The 17721-nt window shown below is 37.1% G+C and overlaps 1 protein-coding gene across 4 annotated transcripts in view; it reads right to left on the reverse strand.

Annotated features, from left to right (window-relative positions):
- The window catches only part of VEPH1 (ventricular zone expressed PH domain containing 1), a 199281-nt gene extending 197936 nt beyond the window's left edge, over positions 1 to 1345 (reverse strand). For all 4 annotated transcript variants that reach the window (XM_074190815.1, XM_074190818.1, XM_074190819.1 and 1 more), the window contains exon 1: positions 1043 to 1345. The gene's annotated coding sequence lies outside the window, so the exon portion shown is untranslated. The remainder of the gene's footprint in view (positions 1 to 1042) is intronic.
- Positions 1346 to 17721: the final 16376 nt, after the last annotated feature.

Genomic DNA, 17721 nt, shown 5'->3' on the forward strand with positions numbered 1-17721 from the left:
AACTCATATACTTTTTATTTTTACAGGTTCATTTTCATAATTATGTACAAATTAGTAATAACTGTTTAATTATTCCAGCCAATCTTCCCCATCCTACCATATAATCATATTCACATCACAAACTTTACTGGAATACAAATGAAAAGCATTTTTGAAATCTTTAAAAACCAAGAATTAATAATTCTGCTTATCTCATACATAGTAAGGATATACTTTCATTTACTTTTATTGATTTCACCATTCAAGTTGGTTTTGGAAGAGGGAAAAAAAAGAGAGAAATCTTGTTTTATTAAAAAAAAATCTACCTTAAAATTTCATTTCTATAGCAATGATGTTGACTTTGTTGGTATTTGCCAGTGTAAAGGAAATTCCAAGTTAAATAGACCTTTCTTTGTATATACAATTCAGTAAATTAAACAGTTATTCAAGCCACCTTAAATGGGGGCTTCTTGAGGCAAGATGAAATTGTGTAATATAAGAGACCTTGGCTGTTTATGCGGTTTAAGTACATAAGCCAAAAGACAAAAAGTTGGGGGGGGGGGTGACTGAACAGTAATTTAGAAAACTCCCACTAAAGAGGGAGAAGACTTTAGTTTCTAAATGTCTTTGTGGTCTCTAGTGCCCCAAATGACTACAGAGATGCCCTTTAATTTTTTTTTTTCCAGAACTCTGGAGCAAGGTCAAGTCCTCTAGTTCATAAAGTTTCTTGGAGAAACCAAGGGATTGTTGGGATTTTTTTTTTTGCTTTGGGGGTGGGGTAGGGGGAGGATTGAAAAAAAATGTACACGTCTCTAGAAGGTCTTATTAATTCTGAGGCAGTTAAAGCTACTCGACCACAACCTGGCTGCGTATAAAAGTCTTTCTTTGATAGTCATAATTTAAATGCATGCATCAGAGGCTCCCCACAATACCCAAACAAAGCCATTTGCATAATCTGCCAACTAGCTAAGAGTTAAAGTTGCCTCAACCAACCCCTCATGCCCCAATCCCTTTATTGTTGGCTTTTGGAAGACTGATGAAATGGACAGCGACACAGTCATACCTCTCCAAACAGGAATCTCAGGCCATCAGAAATAATGAAAAGTATAAGGCTTGGTCTTGAGAGAAATTCTGCTCCAGTCCAATCCAGGAGGTGAAGAGTTTGGCCCCTGCCTGTGGTATGTGAAGGCTCCCTTTGGTTGGTGCCTGTCAAATCCCCCGGCTGTACATTGGGTTCACTCCCTGTGGACCCATCTTTTAGAATCAAACTGACGAATATCTCTGCTCCATATTCCCCACCTTCTGATCAGAACTGCTGGGTCCAACTTCTCCTCCAGGGCCAGCCTGGTGGCAAACTCTCTGAGCAGGTCCCTGGGATGAATGGGTCAGATGTGTCCAACAACCCGTGGTTTAAGCCCTGTTAATGAATAACCTACTTTAAAGAATCAAGGAAGTTTTGAGTTAATATCAGATTGGGAACTCTTATCAGACATCAGGGAAAAGCTAAGCTGCTTTTGTGGTGGTGGGGGAGAGGCAGGAGGGGATAGGGAGAGAATAGGAGAGCAGGGGCAGTGTATCAAGCCAAAAGGGGGAAGAGGCAGGAGGCTGGCAAAGGAAAGAAGCAAAGTCTTTGATGGAAAGAGTGGCAAAAGCTAGGACCCAGGAGAATTTTCCTGCATTTTCTCCTTGGGATAAATTGGTCCTATAGGCAGGAAAGTAGAATGCAAGTAGAAACCCTACAATTTCTGTCCTTTACATGGGAGTAATCATTTCCCAAGTCCGTAATCTTCTTCACATAACTATCCAATCCACTCTCTTTTCTTCTTTTATTTCTTTTTATTTGTAAAATAATGAAGTGACTTGCCCAAGGTCACACAGCTGGTAAATATCAAGTGTCTGAGGGGTCACATTTGAACTCAAATCCCACTGACTCCAAGACTGGTGCTCTATCTGCCTTGCCGCCTAGCTGCCCCCATTCTCTTTTCTTCTGCCTCTCTGAGTCATGGATCTGCTTTTCTAAGCTCAGAATACATAGCAACTACTGATAAGGACTGATTAAGATTTAATAATATTTTCTTTTCACCAAGCCCTTGACATCTATGTGAGTGCTACTGTCCCTATTTTTACCAGATGAGAAAACTGAGTCTCAGTGAGGTACTAGTTTCATGCACAGAGGATATGACCAAAAAAGGTGGAGGGTGCAGAAACCTTACTAAATCCGGAATCCCAGGCAGATGAGATGAGAAGATCATGGATTCAGAGCTCACTGAGATCTCCGACATGATCTAGTGCAGGAATTCTTTACCTTTTCTTGTATCCTGGACCTGCCCTCTCCCCCTTTTCCAGTCTTACAGCTTTCTCCCTAGCCCATTCTCTTCATCCAATAACAATGGACTGGTCTCCTGCCCGGTCCACATAGAAAATGTTCTTTCCATCTTTTCTCTGTGGGCATTGGTTCTGGTCATCCCCTATCCCTCAAGTGGTCCCCCTCCTCTGTTCTGCCCACTGACCCCCCTGGCTTCGCTTAAGCCCAAGTAAAATCCCACATTCTCCAGGAAGCCTTCCCTGCTCCCTCTTAATGCCAACACCTTCCCTCTTTTAATTAGTTCCCATTCATTCTATCTATAGCTTGCTTTGACTATATTTTTGGCAGGTTGTCTCCCTTCATTAGATTGTAAGCTCCTGGAGGGTAGGGGCTGTCTTTTGAGTCTTCTATCTTCTAAGAGTTTAGCACACAGTGCATAGCAGGTGCTTCATAAACGTTGATTGAACACCCTCTCTTCAAATCATGTTTCTAAGTGCTTAAAAAATAGGGGATTGCAATTAGACCAGTTATATTGAACAGTTACCAAAATATAAAAATTCACAGACTCCCTGAGTCTTCCTCAAAGGAGGCGGCCTTCATTTCTCCATTTCCCAAGCAATTGAACTCCTTTAGACTTATCCATTGTGCCCCCATAAAGGTTCTTCCCCCCTTCTGTTTTTAGCTTCCCTGTTAGATTGTTCTCTCTCTCTCTCTCTCTCTCTCTCTCTCTCTCTCTCTCTCTCTATCTATGTATCTATCTATCTCTGTCACTCTCTGTCTCTATCTGTCTGTCTGTCTCTCTGCCTCTGTCTTGTTCTGCCTCTGTCTGTCTGTCTGTCTGTCTCTCTCTGTCTCTTTATCTGTCTCTGTCTGCCTGTCTGTCACTGTCTCTCTCTCTCTGTTTCTTTATCACTCTGTCTCTGAATGTTTGTCTCTATCTCTCTGTCTGTCTGTCTCTCTCTGTCTCTTTGTCTGTCTCTGTCTGCTTCTGTCTGTCACTGTCTCTCTCTCTCTGTTTCTTTATCACTCTGTCTCTGAATGTTTGTCTCTATCTCTCTGTCTGTCTGTCTCTCTCTGTCTCTTTGTCTGTCTCTGTCTGCTTCTGTCTGTCACTGTCTCTCTCTCTTTCTTTATCACTCTGTCTCTGAATGTTTGTCTCTATCTCTCTGTCTGTCTGTCTCTCTCCTTGTTTCTCTCTCTCTCTCTCTCTGTCTGTCTGTCTGTCTGTCTGTCTCTGTCTCTGTCTCTCTCCCTTTCTTTCCCCTTTCTCATTACACAGAACACTGGACCTGGAATCAGGAGGACCTGAATTCAAATCCAGCCTCAGATTCTTAATAATTACTTAGCTGTGTGACCTTGGGCAGGCCACTTAACCCACTTAAGGCAAGCCACTTGCCTTAAAAAAATTAAAATAAAAAAAACTGTGCCCAAAATACAAATATAAAAATGAAATCATTGATGCTAAGGAACATAATAGAAATTAAATTAAGGAAGAGTAAAAAGGTGATGGGTACAGTGAAGGCCCAGCTGAGAAAGATAATACATATATTTGTGCTAGACCTAGTCAGTATGGTTGTGTGACCTTGAGCTAGGACCCGAAGAACAGAAAAGGCAAATGCTGGGGTTTCTCAAAGCATGAGTGGAAGGAGATTCCAATGAAACCCTGAACTGGCTGTCTTCAAGGTCAAGAATGTGAAAGTAGGAAAGTGGAGCTAGAGCTGGGGTGTAGAACATGGAGGAATAGCGAGGCATAGGAGAATAGGTCATGTAAGAAACTCTTAAATTGTTTATTGGTGTTTGGTTTTTTAGTTACAAGTGATATTGTGTGATTGGTAAAGGCATTATGATAATTAAATTATTTTAATTTATTTCAATGAACAAATATTTTTTCCATCTCACTTCCCACCTATCTCTGCCCATGATAGGGAAAAAAAAAGAAAAACAAAATCCTGATCTTAAACATACATAGTCAAATAAATAAAATGTTTGCATTGATGGTGTCATTCATTTACGTGTGTGTTTATATATCCATATTCATATTCATCTGTCATTTCTCTATCTGTCTATTTTTCCATTTTTACCCTGAATCTCTCACTTGTACCACAGGATGGATCCCATATTTCATTATGCTTCCTCCAAAATCATAGTTGGTCATTATACTGATCAGATTTTAAGACTTTCTATCATTTACCTTTAAAATGTTTTGATTACGATAGAAAACGTTCTCTTGCTTCTGCTCATTTCACATATAATTCTTCCCAGATTTCTCTGAAATTGTCTCTCATAATTTCTTACAGCTCTGCAATATTCCAGAACATTCATATACCATGTTCGTTCAGCCATTCCCCCTTGATAGGTATTTTTTGTTTTTGTTTTTTAGGTTTTTGCAAGGCAAACGGGGTTAAGTGGCTTGCCCAAGGCCACACAGCTAGGTCATTATTAAATGTCTGAGCCCGGATTTGAACCCAGGTACTCCTGACTCCAGGGCCAGTGCTCTATCCACTGCGCAACCTAGCCTCTCCTCCCCCCCTTAGTTTTTGTTGTTTTTGTTGGTTTTATTACTTTACTACTACAAAACGAGCCATGAAGGTTTTGTACATTTGGATCCTTTCTTTCTGTCTGACATCATTGCAATGAATACTTAATAGTGGGCCAAAAGGCACGCCTAATTTAACCCTTTGGGATCACAGCACCCAATTACTTTCTGAACTGGCAGGATCAATTCACTGTGTTAAAATCAATGCATTGTTGTGGTTGTTTTTCTACAGTTCCTCCAAAGTTTGTATTTTTTTTTAATGCGGTTCAGAGGTTTAAAAGTTTTCAATCTGAGGATATAAGGTAGAAAAACCAGACTTGTTTTAATTTGCATTCATCTAGTCATTAGTGACTGAAAGCATTTTTTTTTCCTTCTTGGTTTTTGTGAGGTAATGCGGTATAGTGACTTGTCCAAGATCACAAAGCTAATACATATCAAGTGAACTCAGAATCCTGTTGGTTCCAGGGCCAGTGCTTTATCCACTGTGCCACATAGCTCCCCAGAGCATTTTTCCCCATAATTGTTGTTAGATTTCTACCTCTCAAAAAATCTTTTGAACATTATCAATTGAGAAATTCTTCCTCTTATTAATATTAATTTGAACAATTATTTTTATTATATTGGAAATGCTGCCTTTAGCAGATAAAGAAGTTGAAAATTTCCCCCTAGTTATGTTTCTCTTCTATTTTTATCTATATTGGTTTTATTTCTGCAAAATCCTTTAATCTTACTCAATAAAAATTATTCATTTTTTTTCTTGAGATACAGTCTAATCCTTATTTGGTCAGGAACACTTTCCTTAATTAGAGTTCAAAAATTAATTTCTTCTTTGCTTTTCTAGTTTGTTTATGATGTCACCTTTTATGCCTGTCATGTATTCATTTATCTTTGTATAATAATTTATCCTATTAATCATAATCAGCACTTACATGGGACTTTAAGACTTTGAAAATACTTTACAAATATATCATTTTTTTCTTAAAAGATTTTGGGAGGAAGGTGCTATTATTATCTTCATTTTACATAAGGACAGTGAGAGAAACAGAGGTTATATGATTTTCCAGGATCACACAATGAATATGTGTCTGGGGCCAGATTTAGACTAAATTCTTTCTGACTTCAAATTCAACCCTTATCTACAAGTCCTACCTCTCTCTCCTTAGAAGGTGTGAAGTGTTGGTATATACTAAGTCTCTGCCAAAGAACTTTCCAGTTTTCCCAGAAATGTGTGCCTTATACTAACCTCTTATTCCAGAAATAGTGGTCTTTGGGTCTATCAAACATTCAGCTCCCAGCTTCTTTTGCTACTCTAGATTGTGAATCTAATCTATTCCATGGATTGACTTTTCCATTGCTTGACAATTATTGTTTTGTAGTACAACCAGAGATCTAGGCCCCATTCCTTATCAGTTTCTATTATTCCCCCTGAGTTTCTTGATCTTTTAGTTTTCCAGATCATCTCTTCCTTCTTCTAACTCCATAAGGATATTCTTTAATAGTTTGTATATGATGACATTGAATGAACAAATTAATTTAGGTAGTATTTTCATTTTTATTTAATTTGATCCAGCCAAAAAATAATTAATATTTCCCCAATTATTTGGGTCTAGCTTACTTGTGTAAAGTGTTTCATGGATGATTTCATGTGGTTTTTGTCTGTTTCTATCAAATATTTTATACAATAGCAAATTTAAATGGAATTTCTCTGTCCATGTCTTCTTGTAAGATTTTTTTGGGGGGGGGCAATAATATATAGGAATGCTAAATATTTGTATGGATTTATTCTGTTTTGTAACTTGGCTATAATTTTTTAAAAATTAGTTTTAGTAGACTCTAGCATTCTCTAAGTATAACTGTCTTCAAAAAAGAGGAAAATTTTGTTTTCTCTTTGCTTATACTTATTCCCAAATTCTCCCCTCCAATCTTATTAGTATAGCTAGCATTTTAAGCACTTATACTAATAATTGGTGTGATAGCAGACATCTTTGCTTAACTTTGATTTTACTAGAAAGTCTTTTAATTTCCTTTATTTGTAATTCTGATTTTTGGCTTTATAAATGTTATCCATCATCTTAAGGCAAGGAAAAGTCCACTGATACTCCTATGTTCTTCTTTCACTTGTATATTTGAGTGGGATTTTCATATTCTAGCACAAGGTGAATTATCTTGTTTCATAGTAAATTTGTTCAAGCAAAAATAATGATGGAAACCATTAAAACAGGATTTATAGAGCCAGGACTTAAAAAGACCTTAGAAGTCACCTAGAGTAACTGATCAATATGAGAAAAAAGGAGAATAATAACAGGATGATTTAGTGGGTAAAGAAATTAGAAAATTAATAAATTGATATAATAAAAACAAGAATAAAATAAGGAAACTTTTTTAAATTTAAAAATTGCCTTTAATTTTTTGTTACATTTTAAGTTTCCTTCCTCTCTCCCCACTCTCCAGTAGAGAAGTTCACCATTTGACACATATTCCATAATCTATTCTATCTCTTTGTAAAAGATCAGGCCTCTATTAGTTCTTTCTGTGGAGAAGGATAACATTTTTCTTCATAGGTTTTTTGGTAATTGATTTGCATATTTATAAAGCAGAATTGCTTAGTTATTCACAGGTCTTTTTTGAACATTGTATTGCTATCACTGTATCCAATGTTCTCTTGGTTCTGCTCATTTCACTTTTCATCATTTCATGCAAGTCTTTTCATTTTTAAAAATTCAACCTGCTCATCATGTCTTACAGTATAGCAGTATTATATAATTGAAAAAACAATCATTGAAGTGAGACATGAAGTTGTTATTTTAAACAGCAATGAAATTAATTAATCATTAGCAAATTTAAGAAAAGGGTGCAATAATTGAAATGAGAAATCACAAATGGCAAAGCAAATTAAGAATGTATTTAACAGTGTATGCCTTAACATTGCATGTATCCATTATATACATATAACATCTAACAAACTGAGAATATACAATAAATATTTACAGAACTAGAATATACACATAGTGTTTTTGTGTGTGTGTATATATATATATATATATATATATATATATATATATATATATATATAGAGAGAGAGAGAGAGAGAGAGAGAGAGAGAGACAGAGAGAGACAGAGAGAGACAGAGAGACAGAGAGAGACAGAGTGGCATGGTAATTCAAGATAGCCCTGGAGTAAAAAACTCTTCATACAAATCCTACTTTTTATATGTTCTGGATATGCTAAGGGTGATAAAGTCCCTTAAATTCGCAGGACTACTAGCTAACTCTCTAAAACTTTAAGTTACGTCTACCTGGACAGAATTGATGGAATTTCCTTACCTGGAGTTTCTAGAATGAAATCATAGTTATAAATTCCTCAAAAATTGCTAATGCAGAGAGAAGAAACATTATAATTGAGATGAAGTCCCAAGTGAGTACAATGTTCAAAAAAACAAGAAAAACTTACAAACTATTTCCAAAACTAGAGAAAGAGAGTACTCTGCTTCTAGAAGGCAAATACTGTCCTAATCTCCAACCAAAATAAAGTTGAGGCAGAGAAAGCAACAAGGGGAAGATGGGAAAGATAAAGTGCTCCTCTTTGAGCTCAGGACTTCTGAGTTTTACTAGGGCTAAGTACCTAGTTACGTACCAAAATCTATGGCAATAGGATGAGTCCCTGGGAGTTAGGAAATACAAGATTACCTAAAGAAAGGTAAATCAGTTTACCTTAGAAACTTAGTATCACAATTTAAAAAATATAATAAATACAATATATTATTTTTGAAATATTCATTTTGATAAAATAGAATTTACATCAATGATTCAATAATGATTTAATAGAAAAACAGCCAGTATGATATCATTAAGAAAAGATTAGAAGGGACAGCTAGGTGGCCCAGTGGATAGAGCACTGACCCTGGAGTCGGGAGGATCTGAGTTCAAATCCAATGTCAGATCCTTAATAACTACCTAGTTGCATGACTTTGGGCAAGTCACTAGTATATATGGAGTGGAGAAATATGATAAATTTTCCCAACAAAAACACTCACTCTTTGAAAAAGGAATTAATAACAAAACTAACAGAAATCATATGATTATTTCAAAAGATACTGAAAAGATATTTGACCAAATAAAGCTCCTATTAAAAATGTTAGAGAACATGGGAATAAATGGAGTTTTCCTTAAAATGATGAGCATCTATTTAAAATCACCAGCAAGTATTATATGGAATAGGGATTAAACCCAAATAAAATCAGGGGTGAAACAAAGATGCCATGCCCATTGTCACCATTATTATTCAATAGTGTATTAGAAATATTAGCTCTAGAGAGGCACTGATGGTGGAGAGAAGCCAGGCCCTGTTTGAAGCTCTCCTGGCTTTCCCTCAGAACCAAATGAACCAAGCCTCTTAACAGATTTCAGAACAACAGAACCCACAAAAGAGCAAAGGGGAACATCTTCCAGTAAAGTCTGTCATGGGGGAGCATGGGGAAACCCAGGGCAGAGAGTAAAGGTGGGTGCAGGGGCTGTGTGTGGGGTAAGGGCAGGGAACCTGATCTGAGAACTTTGGTGGAAGTCATTGCAGCGTAAGGAGTAGATGGCCTGGGAGAGCTCCAGTGGGGTTGCCCGGGTCACCCAGTCGACAAGCTCAGCTGTTCTGGATGGTGGCCAAATATTCAGGTCCCTAGTGTTCCCAGTAGAGCCCCGACTTTCCTACAGGAAGCTCTGACTTCCTCTAGTACCAACACAGAAACAGCCCCAGATGTTTGCACCTTCTCCAAGGCCTGGGTGTGGGCTGGGGACTTCCCCAGCACTTTTTGGGTCTTTTTTGACAAGGCAGTGGGGTTAAGTGACTTGCCCAAGACCACACAGCTAGGTAATTATTAAGTGTCTGAGGTCAGATTTGAACTCAGGTACTCCTGACTCCAAGGTTAGTACTTTTTCCACTGTCTCACCTAGCTGCCATGCCCAGCACTTATTACAGAAAGAGACCTTTTGGGAGTTTCTAGCCCTGATTGCCTAACCCAGTGACTGAGTTGAGAGAGGACAGCCCAGATCCAGCCCAAGGCAAAAAGGCTTGGGTTAAGACACCTTCAACATAACCAATCCAGACAAAGTTTCTGGGTTCCTTACTAGTTGGTCCATTGAGTAAACCACTAGAGTTCCTAACCCCAGTGAACAAGGCCTCTAGGGATCTCAACACAGAAGGTTTGTGAATCAGCTCCTCCCCCAACACAAGACCCTAGGGAAAGCTAGCATCCTCAGATGAAAAAAGATCAGTGCAAAACAGGGTCTATTGAATGTTACCTTAGAGACAAAAATATCAGGAAGGAAGGGATGCTTTATGTGAGACATCAGAGGAGAATATGAGTTGGTCTCCAGTCCAGAAACATTTCTTAGAAGCGATCAGAAAGGAGTTTAAAAAATCAAATGGAAAAATTGGGAAAGGAAACACAAGAGAAAATGAACACTATGCAAGAGAAAATTAATATCTTACAACAAAAAATGACAAGAAAACAAATCCTTTAAAAATACAATTGGACAAATGCAAAAAGAAGATAATTCCCTCAAAAACACAATTGGGTAAATGGAAAAAGATAACAAATCCTGTAAAAATAGAATTGACCAAATGGACAAGAAGATATAAAACCTGAATATGGAAAATTCCTCTCTGAGAAAAAGATTGGGATCTGTAGAAACTAATGACTTCATGAGCCACCAAGAATCTATTAAACAAAGTAATAGAAGAAAATGTAAAATACCTCATTGATAAAACAACTGATCTGGGGAATTGATCCTAGAGAGACAATTTAAGAATCAATGAATACCTTGATCAAAAAAATAGCCTGAACTCCATACTTTAGGATCTAGTGAAGGAGAATTGCCCTGATATCTTGGAACCAGAGCGCTAAATAGTCATTAAAAGAATCCATTGATCCCCTCCTGAAAGGAATTCCAAAATGAAAACACCAAGTGATATTGTGACCAAACTCCAGAATTATCAGATCAAGGAGAAAATCTTGCAAACCTCCCAAAAGAAACAATCCAAATGCCAAGGAGCTACAGACAAGACATGGCTTCATCAGCATTAAGAGGTCAAAAGGGCCTGGAATAGGATATTCTGGAGAGCAAGGGATCTTGGATTACAACCAAGAATCTACTATCCAGCAAAACCAAACCTTTTTTTTCAGGGAAAAAGGTGAATATTTAACAAAATAGGTAATTTTAAGACTTCTCTGATGAAACAATTAGAGCTAAACAGAAAATTTGATCTTCAAATAGGAGACTCAAGAGATACATGAAAAGGTAATAAGGGGAAAAGAAAAAAAACTGTTATTCAATAAGATTAAACTGGTTATAGCTCTACCTGGGAGGAAGATTCTCTTAACTCTTGAGAATTGTAACTCTATTAGAGGGAATATACTTAGGTTGAAACTTTGGACATTCATGGTATTTCTAAGACTTTGATGGAATGATTTAAAAAAAATATTTCATTAAAAAGGAGGGGGGGCAGCTAGATGGCACAGTGGATAAAGCACCGGCCCTGGACTCAGGAGGATCTGAGTTCAAATCCGACCTCAGACACTTAATAATTACCTAGCTGTGTGGCCTTGGGCAAGCCACTTAACCCCCTTGCAAAAACCTAAAAAAAAAGGGTGAGGGTATTGTAAAGAGACTGGAGGAAGGGGAATTTGAATGGAGTAAATTCTATCACATGAAGAGGTTCAAAGGGCCTATTACAATAGAGGGCTAAGAAATAGAGTGGTGAGTCAGTGGAATAGATTAGATGCAAAATAGACAAGAATTAATGACTACAGTAATCTATTAGTAATCTAATAAACCCAAGATTCTGGCTTCTGGGATGAAAAACTTTACTTTTTGATTAAAAAAATGCATGGAAGGGGCAGCTAGGTGGTGTAGTGGATAAAGCACTGGCCTTGGAGTCAGGAGTACCTGGATTCAAATCCGACCTCAGACACTTAATAATTACCTAGATGTGTGGCCTTGGGCAAGCCACTTAACCCCATTGCCTTGCAAAAAAAAAACTTAAAAAAATGCATGGAAAATTGGAAGACAGTATGACAGAAACTAGGCATAGACCAATATCTTATGCCCTTTACCAAGATAAGATCAAAATGGGTGCAGGATTTACACATAAAAGGTAATATTATAAGACATTAAAGAGAACAAGGAATAGTATACCAGATCTTTGGAAAGGAGAATAGTTTATGACCAAAGAAAAGATAGAGAACATTATAAAAAACAAACTGGATAATTTTGATTATGTTAAATTAAAAGTGCTTACACAAACAAAACCCCTGCAACCAAGATTAAAAAGGAATGCACAATAAGTTGGGAAATAATTTTTTAAAACTAATGTTTCTGATAAACTCATTTCTAAAATATACGAGTACTGAGTCAAATTTATAAAAAACCAAGTAATCCCCCAATTGATAAATGGTCAAATGATATGGAAAGGAAATTCGCAGATAAAGAAATCAAACTATCTATTGTCATCTGAAAAATTGTTCTAAATCATTATTGATTAGAGAAATGCAAACTAAAGCATCTCAGATTCTACCTCACTCCTTTCAGACTGGTTAATATGACTAGAGGAGAAAATGATCCATGTTGGAGGGGATGTGGGGAAAACTGGGACACTAATGCATTATTGGTGGAATTGTGAACTGATCCAACTTTTCAGTAGAGCAATTTGGAATTATGCCCCAAAGGTAATAAAAATGTTCATATGCTTTGATCCAATGATATCACTACTGAGTTTATATCCTGAAGAGATCATGAAAAAAGTAAAAATCCCACATGTACAAAAAATATTCATAGTAGTTCTTTTTGTGGTGGCAAAGAGTTGGAAATTGAGGGCATGTCCATCAATTGGGGAATGGTTAAGTGAATTGTGGTATATGAATGTGATGGAACACTATTTTTCTATAAGAAATCATGAGGGATGGGATTTCAGAAAAGCCTGGAAAGACTTGCATGAATTAATGGTAAGTGAAATGAGCAGAATCAGAAGAACATTATACACATTAACAACATGGGGCATGATCAATTATAATGGGCTTTGTTCATAATCAAAGACAATTTTAAAAGACTTGTGATGGAAAATACCATCCAAATCCAGAGAATCGAGTTTGAATGAAAATCAAAGCTAAATATCTTCAGTTTTTAAAAGCTGTCTTATGTACTATCTCTTTTTTTCCTCTCTAATGTTTTCTTTCATTTGGATCTGAGTCTTCTCTCACAACATATTCTGTATCAATGTTTAGAATGGTTATTAATATAGAGCTTATATCTGATTGCTTTCTATTAGGGGAAGGGGGGAAGAGAAGAAATACAGAAGGCTGGGAAAAAGGGCTCATTTCTAAAATATTCAGAGGACTGAGTCAGATTTATAAGAATTTATAAGAATACAAGTCATTCTTCAATTGATAAATGGTTAAAAGATATGAACAGGGAGTTTTCAAATGAAGAAATTAAAGCTATGGTCATATGAAAAAATGCTCCAAAACATTATTGATTAGAGAAATGCAAATTAAAATAGCTCTGAGGTACCACCTCAGATCTATCAGATTTGCCAAACTGACAAAAAAAGGAAAATGATCAATATTAGAGAGGATGTGGGAAAACTGGGTCATGTTGTTGGCGGAGTTGTGAACTGATCGAATCATTCTGGAAAACAATTTGAAACTATGCCCCAGGGGCAATCATACTCTGCATATCATTTGATCCAGCAATTTCTCTTCTAGGTATATATCCCCAAGAAATCATAAAAAAAGAGGGAAAAATAGTTATAGTGGCTCTTTTTGTAGTGATAAAAATGGAAAATTCAGTGGATGCCAATCAGTTGAGAAATGACTGAACAAGTTATAGTATATGAGTGAGATGGAATACTAGTGTTCTGTAAGTAATCATGAGCAAGGGGTGGCTAGGTGGTGTAGTGGATAAAGCACCAGCCCTGGAGTCAGGAGTGCCTGGGTTCAAATCCGGTCTCAGACACTTAATAATTACCTAGCATGTGGCCTTGGGCAAACCACTTAACCCTGTATCACTTAACCCTGTATGCCTAAAACCTAAAAAAAAAAAAAAAAAAAAAAAAGAATCATGAGCAGCCAGACTTTAGGAAAAACCTAGAAAGACATATGTGAGCTGAGTGAAGTGAGTAGAATCAAGAGAACATTAACGGCAACATTGTGAGATGATCAGCTATGATGGATGTAGCTCCTTTCATCAGTTTAGTGACCAAGGACAATCATGAGAGCTTGTTATGGAAAATGCCATCCACATCTAGAGGAAAAAAAATAGTTAACTATTGTTTCAATTTATTCCCAAGATGGTTGAACCAATTCACGGATCCTCCGGTATTGCCTCTTCTCCCACAGTCTTTCTAACAATTGTCATATTCCTTTTTTTGTGTTAGCTTTGCTAATCTGATGGGTATAAATTGAAACCTCAGTTGTTTTCATTTAGATTTGTTATTAAAAAGTACTTCTGAGGCAGCTAGGTGGCTTCGTAGATAGAGCACCAGGCCTGGAGTCCGGAGGATCTGAGTTCAAATCTTAATAATTGCCTAACCCTGTCACATTGGGCAAGTCACTTAACCCCATTGCCTTAAATAAAAAAAAAAAACTTTTTAAAAAGTACTTGTACTACGAATAAGTGATTTGATTATTTCCTGACTCCAATGACTTCCCACTTCAGAGACAGCTATGTATAACGATGGATAGAATGCTAGATCTGGAGTCAGGAAGATCTGAGTTCAAATCCACCCTCAGATGTTTACTAGCTATAAGACTCTGGGCAAGATACTTAAGCAGTCTACCTCAGTTTCCTTAACTCTAAAACGAGGATAATGATAATACCTACCTCTCAGGGTTTCTTAACACATGCTCAATCTAGAAGATGCTCAATAAATGCTTGCTTCTTTTCCCTATTTCCTCCCCTTTCTTATTTCTCCCCTTTCCAATATTAGCTCTAAGATAATCTACTTATTTTGAGATGATTACTTCTGACCAGGCCATTTTAATCAAATGCTTTAGTATTACAATGGTCATTCTTTCTCATTTCTCTTTCCCAAATATTCCAACTCTCTAAATTCCTCTTAAATATTGTCATCCCTTTTAGAATGGAAACTCCTAGAGGGCAGGAACTGCCTTGCTTGCTTGTATTTTGAATCCCCAGCACTAAATCTAGTCATGGCACAAAGTAAATGCTTAATAATTGTTTATTTTTCCCCTTCCTCCTCCCATCTCCCTCCCTCCCTCCCTCCCTTCCTCCCTATTTCCTTTCCTTTCCTTTCCTTTCCTTTCCTTTCCTTTCCTTTCCTTTCCTTTCCTTCCCTTCCCTTCCCTTCCCTTCCCTTCCCTTCCCTTCCCTTCCCTTCCCTTCCCTTCCCTTCCCTTCCCTTCCCCTTCCCTTCCCCTTCCCCTTCCCCTTCCCCTTCCCCTTCCCCTTCCCCTTCCCCTTCCCCTTCCCCTTCCCCTTCCCCTTCCCCTTCCCCTTCCCCTTTCCCTTTCCCTTTCCCTTTCCCTTTCTTTCCTTCCTTTCTTCTCTCCTTCCCTCCCTCCTTCTTTTTGGATATAAGCTCTTTATTAGTTATTTGCTGTAAAGATAAGGGTTGTTGTTATCTTTTTTCCATTTACAATTCATTTTCTGATTTTTTTGAAATAGATCTTGTTTGTGCAAAAACTTAATCTGATGAATTTGAAAATGCCTATGTTAACTTTCATGATCACCTCCATCTTCACTTGACTAAGAATTTCCCCTTTAGCCATAATTATGCTAGGTGCTACTTTCCATTCCCTATTTTTTTAATTTCAGAGCCATTTATATTCAGGTCACACATCTGCTTAGAGTGTAATGTGACTTTTTAGGGTAAGATATTGTTGGTCTCAACCTGATTTTTTGCCAGACTCCTTTACATTTTTTCAGCATTCTTCTCAAGAAGAGAATACTTCTCTTAGTAGTTGGTATTGTTGGATTTATTTTTTAATTTTTTAAATTTTAGGTTATTGTATTTTTTTGCAAAGCAATGGGCTTAAGTGGCTTGCCCAAAGTCACACAGCTAGGTAATTATTAAATGTCTGAGGCTTGATTTGAACTCGGGTACTCCTGACTCCAGGGCTGGTTCTCCATCCACTGTGCCACCTAGCCACCCGAATAAATCACTTTAACTTCTGTATGCCTTAGTTTCTTGTATTGTTGGATTTATTGAACTCTAACTTACTATATTCAGTAGCTTCTAAGTTTTGTTTATCTAAGCTATTCCATGGATTAGTTTTTAATTTTTTAACCAGATCATTTTCATGATTACTGTAAAGTTTGTGATCTTAAAATGTTAGTCCCCCCTTCATTCTTACCCCAACTCCAATAATTGCCTCCAGAACTTTGGTTCATCCTGGTGAATTCTATTATTCATTGTCTACTTGTGTACAGAGATAATTTGGCATGGCACTGTCTGCCAATTAATTTAGGGCATAGCATCTTTATTTTATTATAATAGTTCAACCATGAACTTTTTTTAGGTTTTTCTGCAAGGCAAATGGGGTTAAGTGGCTTGCCCAAGGCCACACAGCTAGGTAATTATTAAGTGTCTGAGGTCAGATTTGAACCCAGGTACTCCTGACTTCAGGGCCAGTGCTCTATCCACTGCACCATCTAGCTGCCCCAAACCATGAACATTTCTCAAGAAATAAGACTTTATTTTCAAGAAAAAGTGGTTTGTAATTAGAGTCATCCATAAGTGTGTTGGTAAATGTTTAACAAGCAGGCTCTTTGGGGGCAGATTGGGGGAGAATAGCACACATTTTTAACCTGAATCTTCATGATTAACTCTTTCTTAAGTCTAGAAAATCAATAAAAGAATTGAACAAATCCTGATTTGTAGTATTTACTGATTTCAGAGATATAAATGTTCTCACGGAAAATTTAATACCTGAAATGTACAAACCAGTTATTAATGGCTCCATTATACCTTCATCATATATGCATTTTTGGTGGATTGATTCTCAAATATTTTATGGATTTCACAACTATTTTGACTGTAATTTCTTTGTCCATTTAAGATTTGTTAGAAGTACGTGGAAAATATTATTATCTGGGTTTATTTTATATCCTGTTTTAGTATTGAAGTTGTTTTGCATATTTTTTTCTATGATTCTGTGGTATACTCCAAATGTCTGTGCTTATTCATCATTTTTCTTTTTTAATTTAATTTCTATAACTAGAATCTCTCAAACTGTAAAATCCTAATTCTGACAAATGATATTCTTGCCTTACCTGTGATTTTCTTGGTAAAATTTTCAGTATTTCTGGATTATGAATAATTCTAGCCTTAAATTTTAAATGGATGTTTATTGTATTAATGGAAGGTTTGTTTATTTCTGTATTTTCTAGTGTTTTAATTAAGTGAATTTTGCATTTTATCAAAGACCTTTTGTATATCTCTCAACAAAAAAGAGACTTTTTGTTTTCATTATTAAGATGGTAGATATATTTATATGTTTGACATAAATATACTTTTAGTAGAATTGAAATATTTCTACATTTTAATTTAAAATTCAGCTTCATAAAAATGAATGCTATCTCACTCCCAGTCTCCTCCCTCCCTCCCTCCCCTTGATGCCCCTCCCTGCCCCCCTCCCCTTGACTTTGATAATAGAAATGTTAGCCCCTCCCTGCCCCTCCCCTCCCCTCCCCTCTCCTCCCCTCCCATCCCTGACTCCCTGCCTTCCCCCTCCCTCCCCTCCCCTTGACTTTGATAACAGACTTGTTATCCCCTCCCTGCCCCTTCCCTGCCCTCCCACCCTGCCTTACCCCCTCCCCTCCCCTTGACTTTTATAGCAGTTATTATCTCCTCCCCTCCCCTCCCCTCCCTTCACCACCCTGCCCCTCCCTGC

Source organism: Macrotis lagotis, chromosome 6, assembly GCF_037893015.1.
Source record: "Macrotis lagotis isolate mMagLag1 chromosome 6, bilby.v1.9.chrom.fasta, whole genome shotgun sequence".
Lineage (NCBI taxonomy): Eukaryota > Metazoa > Chordata > Mammalia > Peramelemorphia > Peramelidae > Macrotis > Macrotis lagotis.